The sequence below is a fragment of the Tenrec ecaudatus genome, chromosome X (genome assembly GCF_050624435.1).
Source record: "Tenrec ecaudatus isolate mTenEca1 chromosome X, mTenEca1.hap1, whole genome shotgun sequence".
In the NCBI taxonomy this organism is placed as follows: domain Eukaryota; kingdom Metazoa; phylum Chordata; class Mammalia; order Afrosoricida; family Tenrecidae; genus Tenrec; species Tenrec ecaudatus.
In genome coordinates, this window is record NC_134548.1 from 37,688,465 (window position 1) to 37,697,925 (window position 9,461).

A 9,461-nucleotide genomic window follows, 5' to 3' on the forward strand; every position below is an offset into this window, starting at 1 on the left:
AATAAGATATAACTCATAATCCAATCTGCAGAAAATGATTTTTAAATGATACAGTTAGAAAATATAAACTCATATATATATATATATAATTCGTTATGGATTTTTCCTCTCTTCCTCGCTCTCTTTATAGCTATCTATGCATATTTCAATAAAAAGTGTCAAAAGTTCATAGATTAGCATGTTGCATTATATAGTTTCATTTCATTTTTAAAAAGAATTTAAAAATTAGCAATAAAAATGTTTGCTCACTTTTAAAAGTACAGAAAAGGAAGCAATTTAAAACCCTGCATAATTTCACTAGAGTATTTTAATTTTCTTTGCTGTCATGTAATCTGTACATTAGATGCTTGAAAATCATATTGTAATCATCTATTAAAGCTATAAAGAGTGGTATGGTTATGCAGCCTAGAGATTACCAAACCTATACTAATTTTGAGATCTTTTTATTATTAAAAAATTCCAAATGTAAACTTCAAAACCCTAACAACATAAAGGACAACAATCCTTTAAAAGGATTTAAAGGGAAGCAGAAAAGACCCTTTACCAATGAAGACCTGAAGGCAGCCAAAAAACAAATGAAGAAATGCTCATGATCATTAGCAATTTTAGAAATGAAATAAAATAAGAATGATTTTTCCATTGTCAAATAACAATCACATATTTTGTTATTTACATCTCTATAATTAATAGCAACTTAAAAAAACCCAAGAAACAACAAATGCTAGCAAGGATGTGAGGAGTCTGGAATTCCCCATACACCAAGAGTGAGACTGGAAATAAAAATAGCATAGGATTCAGCAGTCCCACTTTTATGTAGATGGGTATATGTAAAAATATAGATTGTTACAAAAATCATAAAGAACGTATTAAGCAAATAGATCAAAATGTGAAGTTAAAAAAATTCACCAAATGACAGCTGATTTATCACATAAATTCTTTGTTTCTCTAGTTGTTATTTTTTCATGCTGCTTCCTGAGCGTTAGATCATCTTTAGTACAGAAATTAGGTGTCATATTCTTTTCATGTCTCTTATTCCATATAAAGTGGAGGAAATTTCATATAAATAACTAGTACCAAAACGTTTTTTTTAAGGAAATGAAGCAATTGAAATTTAAAGAAGCGATGAATTAAAAAGCAAAGATCCTCAGAACCTTCAGAATCACCATATAAGTGACATTCAGAACTATAGTAGTTATGCAATAGTTGCTTTCATCTTCCGGCATGGGGGGTGAACTGTGTAGAACGAGGTGTGTTCCTTTTATCTTCAAGAAGAATGACTATCATTTTCATGTTTATTATGACAGCAATTCCTGGTCATTCCAAAGCTATTAACTGTTCTGAAACATAAACTAGTTCTAATACACTCAAGGAACAGCCAATTTGCACAACAGCTGGGAAAGAGAATCAAAGCCACTCCATTGGACCAGCTGAATCATGAGAGAGGCATTTCATACTTCTCCAGCTGACACAGCATGTAGATCAAACTGGCAGCTGCATTTCAGAAAAAATATGCCTCAACCGACAAATGTAAGAAAAGGAAAAATCCTCAAAAAGTATCTTCTGCATATGAATCACTCTGGAAGAGAAACTTTAGTATGAATAAATGAAAAGTCAGGTATCAACCTATCAGTAAATCCCTCATACCCACTGCAATCACCACCAGATGAAGTAAAGCTTTGGAATTATGTTTTAAAATTCAAAGTTTTAGAATTACATATATAGGAATCATGAGCTAGAGTTTCTAAATGTATTCCCGATTGGTCTCTGTGCGGCCTTTCAATATAAAAATTTCATATAAGTGTCAATAATAAAAATCCACCATTTTTTTCAATGGGAGAGGAGGGGAAGTGCTAGAAGGAAAATCAGGTAAAATTTTTCCATGTTGCCGGTCAGCATACTACAACTTCTTACCTAAATATAAGCTTAGTGTGTAAATGCCTGTGGCAAGTTTCCTGGGCAGTGCATTGTTACTGAACATATCACGTCTCAAACATTGATATCTGAGAGCAAAATATATTTATTAGCTACATTGGTTCTGATGAGCAAATTGCACAGAATACTGAAATAACTTTCTCAAGGCAAAACAGTAAGCGACAAAGCTTAGTTTCAAACCCAGATTGTGAATATGCCAAAAGGTGGATTCTGAACCTCATTCTGCTGCCTGATTAGTGGTGGTGTTAGTTGCCAACAAGTTGATTCTGACTCAAGTACAAAAAAATCAAATACTTCCTAGTCATGTGCCATATTCACAATTGTTATGTTGGAGTTCATTGTGTAGCCACTATGGTAATCTATATTATCAAGGATCTTCCTCTTTTTTTTGCTGCCCTTCTACTTTTCCCAGCATAATGTCTTTTTCCAAAGGGTGATCTCTCCTGATAACATGTCCACAATATGAGATAAGAAATCTCAAAATCACCCCTTCTAAGAAATTTTATGGCTGTACTTCTTTTGTTCTTCTGGCAGTGTGGTTGGAAGGGATGCCAGCCCCTCCCCCCCTGCCCACTAATCGTGGGTTCGATAGGCACAAATGTATGGTTGAGATATATAAATATTATTTTAAAGTCATCCAGAGGATGAGAGATAGAAGAGAGGTAAAATTATGGAGTCAGAAACATTTCATGGTAGTAATACTCACCTTAGCCCCACTTGGTGGTCTACATGGAGAGAGAGGGAAAGGAAAAAGGGCAAGGGGAAAGGGAACAGGGGAGGAGAGGGCGAGCCCACAAGAGGCCAAGGGAGGAGACGAGAGAGAGATCTTTTTTCAAAATATGGAACGCTTCACGAATTTGTGTGTCATCCTTGTGCAGGGGTCATGCTAATTTTCTCTGTATTTTTCCAATTTTAGTATATGTGCCGCCGAAGCAAGCATACAAGAGATCTTTATTGCTAACCCAGGCCTACATATCTTTGGTGGGGAGTGCAAGCCCACTAATTACAGGTCACAGGAAGGGGTCGCACTATAGGTTATACAGCAATGAGAGGGGACAATATAGGGACATACACGCAATAGAAAGAGGAGGGATTGGGGGTATACATGTGACAAGATGAGCGGATCCTAGATTCATGATGGCAGCCTAACTTTGGATGTAATGGAGCCAGTTTGATCTGTTCCCCATAGAAACCATTATCAGTAGAGTGTAAAATCCACCTATAGGAACCAAGCTAATGGTCTCAAGCCCATTTGGGAGAAGTAGCCAATTGTCCTTAACAGCAGGGAGCAGGCCTACCTATCTGGCAACTGAATGCTTATAGGGAGGATGTCTCTAAGCATCTGACCTCCCCCTATATGCTGGCAAAAACCCTAATATTTGGCATATCTTTGGGGGAGACTAAGCTGGGGAAAAGTCTCTTTATAATCCCACACCGGCAGTGCATGGTAATTTCAATATTCTTGTTTCATTCCCAAACCAGATGATTACAAACCCTGTGGCCCATATGCTTTAGAGTACAGCTGCGCTATTGGGTTACTGAGTCTGTGCCTTTAATGTAGATTTTTCTGAGGGGCTTCTAAGTGGGTGTTTGAACTTTTTTACAGAGTTCCTGAACACTTTTCTGCTGTGTTACTCAGGGAGGCACTTCTGTATTGGCAATAGATTTTTAGTTTATATATATTTCTTTCTTGGTTATATGACATCTGAACTCAGAATAAATGCCAGCCCATTCTACTGCATATCATCTGCGCATGCATTGCTGCAATACCCTGATGAATGTATCTTTCCATGGAACCATTCAATTTGATTCTGGAATTTCTGAAAAAAAAAAATGTCCTGAAAGCAGTGGTGAATGGGCCCCACTCTCAACAGCATGTCTGTACCAGTCCTAAAAAGGAATGTTTCTCATAGTACAAATACTCTAGATGTTCATTAGGCCTCACAGCTGAAATATTTCAGAAGATGCTTTCTCTGGGCAAACATAATGATGCAGACCTTCCTACTAAACAATAAACACATTTCCCTGAACCTTTTTTATAATGCAAATGGAGCCAAGAGAGCAAACCAAGATTGTGTTACTGCTGCCAAGACTTTTAATAATTAACTGTTAATTTCATCAAAGCGGAAACTAAACTAATGAGTGACTATGACTAAAGGCTACTTCTCTATTGCTTCCTCTATTGAGTTAATTAAGTGGATAATGTTTGGAGCTGGGTCATATGTCTGTGGAACAAATCTGTGTGGGAAAAAATAACAATGGAAAGAAACATACCACCTGCCTTATCTACTCAATGACTGTTATGAAGTCCATGCATAATGGGAAGCCAGGAACGGTCAAGTATTTCCCCATGATCTAGGAGTGCCAGGTGTTAGAAAGCCTACATCATGGCCACTTTTAAGCATGTAATTACATTATAAATGGTCTTCATTTCAATGTTTCATGAAAACCACTGGAACTTTTATACCCTGGGAGAGTAGAGAATCCCATCATTTTCTCATATTCTGAAAATAATAACCACTCTGTCTTTCTAATGCTCCTTTTGCAAAAACGAAGCATATTTGATCTTATCATTGTTTCATAATTTAAATCCACTTAAAGGAATGGAAACACCATATTTTAAAATATTGAGCACACTGTGAATGTTTTACCAATGGTAACCAATATTGATTTTTGTTTCCATATATATATATAAATTCCAATTCTTATAATTCTCAGTATAGTCCATTATTTTCATGCATCTATAAACATTTTCAATCCTGGGGTTAAATTTTTGATCACAGATATGTACATTCACACTATATATAATCCATACTCTATATAACCTAAACAGTCCTTATGACTCTGTGGGGTAAGTGTTGGATTACTAATTTCAAGATTAGTGATTCAGACCCACCAGCCCCTCCCAGGAGAAAAAGTGAGGTAATCTGCTTCCACAAAGATTTACAGCATTGGAAATCCTGTAGAGGGTCACTATGACTGTTTTTTGTTTGTTTGTTCTAATTGTTCTATATAAACAACTCCATGATTGCTAAGGAATGAAATAAACATAAGTGACAAATACAATCTGATTCTGTACACAGACACTCTGAATCTTTGAAATTTATTTTGGGGCTGAACTTTACCACTAGCTTTATAACTAACAAGTGATTTAACCTTATTTTCTTTTACACAGTGGACGTAAGTAAAACCTAGTTCTTTAGATTTATTTCATAATCTCTTCATCTGCATAGAAAGAATGCATAGCTTATTTGGCTGACCATTGTAAATGCTTGCTGATTTGATGGCCTTTTGCCCCTCCAAAACCTACATGACCTCAAAACCGTCGTTGAGATCAAAAAGTGGTTTGGTGAAGTTTATATGCCTGATGAAACAAAAGCTTCACTTTAAAGACTGATTTGTTAGGCCCTCCTGGGAGAAATTATCTTATTTCTTGTTACATGCCCAGCTAGAGCACAGAACCTGGGCCAAGAGAAGCAATCATGAATATTTGATGTGTTCCGGGGCTTAGGTTGCAGTACCGATGGGTTTTACTTATCCTTAAAAAGTAAGAAAATTATTTGAGAGGCAAACAAAAGGTCATGGTAGAATCTTGCTTCTTTAATCTAGTGATCATAATCTGTAACACATTTTTTGCAATAGTTCATATTCACCAATTCTCTACCTACCCACCTCCCACCTACAAAAACCAAACCAGATGCCTTCAATCAATTCTGATGCATGGTGACCCAACTGTGCCAGAATAGAAATTTTCCATAGATTTTCAGCATTGTGAACCTTCTGGAAGCAGATCGCCAGACCATTCTTCTGAGGAGCTTCAGGGCAGGCTTGAATCATTCACATTTAAGTTACTAAGATAACATTTGATTTAGGAGGTTCTGCGTTACAACAAAGCACACTAAATGACTCTCTATTTTGTATCTGTTTGTGTGTATATCTTTTTTTGGGGGGGAAGGGGGAGATAGCGTGAACACAGTCCCCCACTGCCACACATTATGCAGTCGAGTTTCCCACATTTGGGGAAATCGCAGAGGTCAGCACATCCGGAGTGCAATGGGTGAGTCTCGCCCTGGGAAAACCACCTTCGTGATCATGGTATCTCCCCTGCCAGGTAAGTATCATTAGTAATATACATTTATGTATCTACCAAAATATATCTGTAATGGTATATGTAATGATGCCAACCCCCAAAGACAAACATGTATACAGACACTCACAATAAAAGTCAATAATAAGGAAACGTATAAAAAGTAAAGTGTTCAATTTATATCAGAACAAACGTGTGACAGACTGCTAGGAATGGAATTCTGGCATAACTCGGGGATTACCTATAGTAAAGCACTTAACTTTTGTTTCACTCAGGTGGAATAGTGGGTTGCAAGGTGGAGTGCTACTCCCAAGCTCAGCAGTTCAAAACCACTAGCTACTCCAAGGGAGAAAGATGAGGCTTTCAGTTACCATAAAGATTTATAGCCAAGGAAACTCACAGGGCCAATTCTACTCTCCACTATGTGGTTGCTGTGATTTGGAATCAACTCTATGGCCATAAGAAGTACTCTGTTGCCTGCATATATTTCTAAATAACTGATAGAAGTATATTTCAAATGGCACTTCGAATTTAGCTTGTAGATAAGGTTTCCTTTCCTCCCCAACTCTGTCCTGCTCCCTAAGTTTATGCTACTCCTCCCAGCATCTTTATATGTGTTAATGCTCACTTTCATGGTGCTTAGGAGAGAGAACAAACACATCTGTCAGTCAGTATGACAGCAACCATTTAAGGAGCGCCCAGGAGGCACCTGAACCTCAGTGTGCATCAGAGTAAATAACCAAAATAAAACTAAATTACTATTGCCAAAATGAGTGGAAGCGACAGGCTCCTCTTCAAAGACAAACTCATTAAATTCGTGTCCCCTTTTGAAATATACTTTAGAAATAACAAATGTAAAGGATTCCTTAACTTTTAGAAATCACCTTAACTTTAAGACAAACAGAGTACATTTGGCTAAAGTTCCTTTTGTGTCTATTAAGCTATGAGTTTATATAATTTTCCCCAGTCGATACAACCTCTTAAGGGTTTTTGTTTAAAACCTTTTTTGAAACAGAAAATATTTTAGTGGAAATCAGCACCAAATATGTGTTCATTCTTTTATGTGTTAAAGTCCAAGTAATCTTTGTCTCTTAGAATAAAGGAGTCAAAGGATCACAATGTTTGAACTCAGCTTCCTTAGCTGAGTTCAAATATTTGATTTTACATAAAATTTATATAACTAATGAAATGAAACTGTGAACACACAATTTTAATCTCCGTTGGTTTGAGGATAAAGGAGCCCTGGTGGCACTTCTGTTAGCTTGGCTGCTAACAGAAAGGTGTTGCTTTGAATCTCCCCTGAGTTTCCACAAGAGAAAGACCTGGTGATGTGATCCCAGAAAGACTACAGCATTGAAAACTCTCAGGGAGAAGCTCTACTTTGTCACATGACATTGCTATGAGTTGAAAACAACTTGACAGCTAGCTTCTAAAAACCACAATTTTGCAGTCTTCCTGTACCTACATTTGAGGGCTTGGAAAAGCAATGTGAGGTGGTCAAATGATTTAAAACCAAATCAGGAAACCAAGAAGGCATGTGTGTAGCCTCAGTTCTGTCCTAACACACTGAGTGGTTATTGAATCTCTGAAAGTCTCTCAATGGAAGAATCCTAATTATCTCTGAATCCCTTTCCCATTTTCAAACACTGGATATATATATATATATATATATATATATATATATATATATATATATATATATATATATATATATATATATATATATATAGAGAGAGAGAGAGAGAGAGAGAGAGAGAGCGAGAGAGAGAGAGGAACATTGTCATAGATATAAAATGTCATAGCCAGCATGTAAATGGAGTGAAAGCTTCAACTGAGTTTCAATACATTGTGATTTAAATAAGACTTTGGATTAAAATATGCATTAAAACAGTAAGCTAGGAAAAACACCATTCTTACATGCAATATATTGGTCCCCCAGATTCAATTGATTCCTTGGGTAAAATGATTCATCAGATTATTCTTTTGCTTGGTGAATCACTATTAATTACTACACAGACACCTGGAAGCACAGTTGCTATACAATACCTTGGGAGTGAAGTTAGTATTAAGAATAGAAGATTTGAGCATCTAAATAACTTTAGCCAGTTGCAAAGTTGGTTTGAAAATGAATCTTCACATTCTTGATAATGCTTTGGTAAGACAATGGACCCTCGATTTAAGATGATGAGAAAATTCTGGAATGAAAGTAGTCACTGTTAAACATCTCTGAACCCCAGATTAGGTTATGTCTCCACATTGCATCTTCACCTTAGTGGTATCTTGTATCTCCTAACACTTAACATGATTCCTACTAAGTGTTTAATGTTGTTATTCTCCCCTACATGATAAAGTCAAGACGGCATGTTTACCGAACATGTTTTGAAATAATATATACCCATAGTTAGCAGAGCAACTACTATAAGATAGGTGCTTAGTAAATGTTCTGAAATGAATAAAGTAGCGGTTGTTTTTGAATGTCATCTATGTATGTAGAATATGCAAATAGTACTTGTTACTGTGAACTGAAGCTAATGGGGAAATGTAAAATCCTTATCCCTTATTCCCCTGGCTTAGAGGAAAATGTGATCGATGAATATGTGTGTGTGTGTGTGTGCATGCGTGTGTGTGGGTGTAAGCATGCTTGTCCTGGAATGTGGAGAGAAAAGTAAAATAGGTAGGGAACATTCCAAATCCTTGTGACATTGATGAAAAAATGGCACAGAAAAAATATGATTCATTCTATTTTTGAAATGCATAAGCTAAACTCAGTGAGTAATAGAAACGAATAAATAAAAGGGCAGCTTATTAATGACTGAGGAAAACAGAAATAAATCTGAAGGTAGGAAAGAAAATAAGCTTATTTTTATTTATGTTATCCTTGGGTGCTTACTCTGAATATCCTATCTCTTGAAACATTGATTTGATTTAGTTAACAAGTAAAGTTTCTAATGTGACATCAAAATAAAGAAAGTTGTTTTTCAACTCTGTGTGAAAAATAGTTTTATCTCCAAGATGTTTCTCCCACCAGAATCTTGATTCACCACACTCACTAAATGCCAGCTGCTGGGTGCAGAAAATGTTAAGGAAAATAGAAAATTGGAAGAGTAGGAGTCATTGGAGATGAGGAAGCAGACAAAGAAGCGGAAGGAAAGAATCAACTTTTTCCAATATACTCAAACCCCTAGCAGATGTTCTCAGCACAGATTGCATTTAAGATGTAGTTGTAGCCAGTTGTCTACGGATGTACACAGTATTCCAGCCCATCCGTTTTTAACAATTATCTGTGTGATCCATAGTCAGTACTCAGACTCAGAGTGTATCTTCCTGGCACTAAACAACTCTGTACAGACAGAAAAATCCATTTCAACACAACGGTCTGCTTTTCTTTATCAGTGGTTCCTCAATTCCTTTCTAGGACCAGGTGCTTAACAACCACCTCAGA

At 36.5% G+C, this 9,461-nt stretch overlaps 2 non-coding genes across 2 annotated transcripts; both read right to left on the minus strand.

Annotated features, from left to right (window-relative positions):
• Window positions 1–2,765: 2,765 nt before the first annotated feature.
• On the minus strand, window positions 2,766–2,872 carry LOC142435213 (U6 spliceosomal RNA). Its single transcript, XR_012781317.1, has one exon. It is a non-coding gene; the product is annotated as a U6 spliceosomal RNA (small nuclear RNA).
• A 3,015-nt stretch (window positions 2,873–5,887) lies between these two features.
• On the minus strand, window positions 5,888–6,051 carry LOC142435510 (U1 spliceosomal RNA). The gene has a single exon (XR_012781554.1). It is a non-coding gene; the product is annotated as a U1 spliceosomal RNA (small nuclear RNA).
• Between the last annotated feature and the right edge of the window lie 3,410 nt (window positions 6,052–9,461).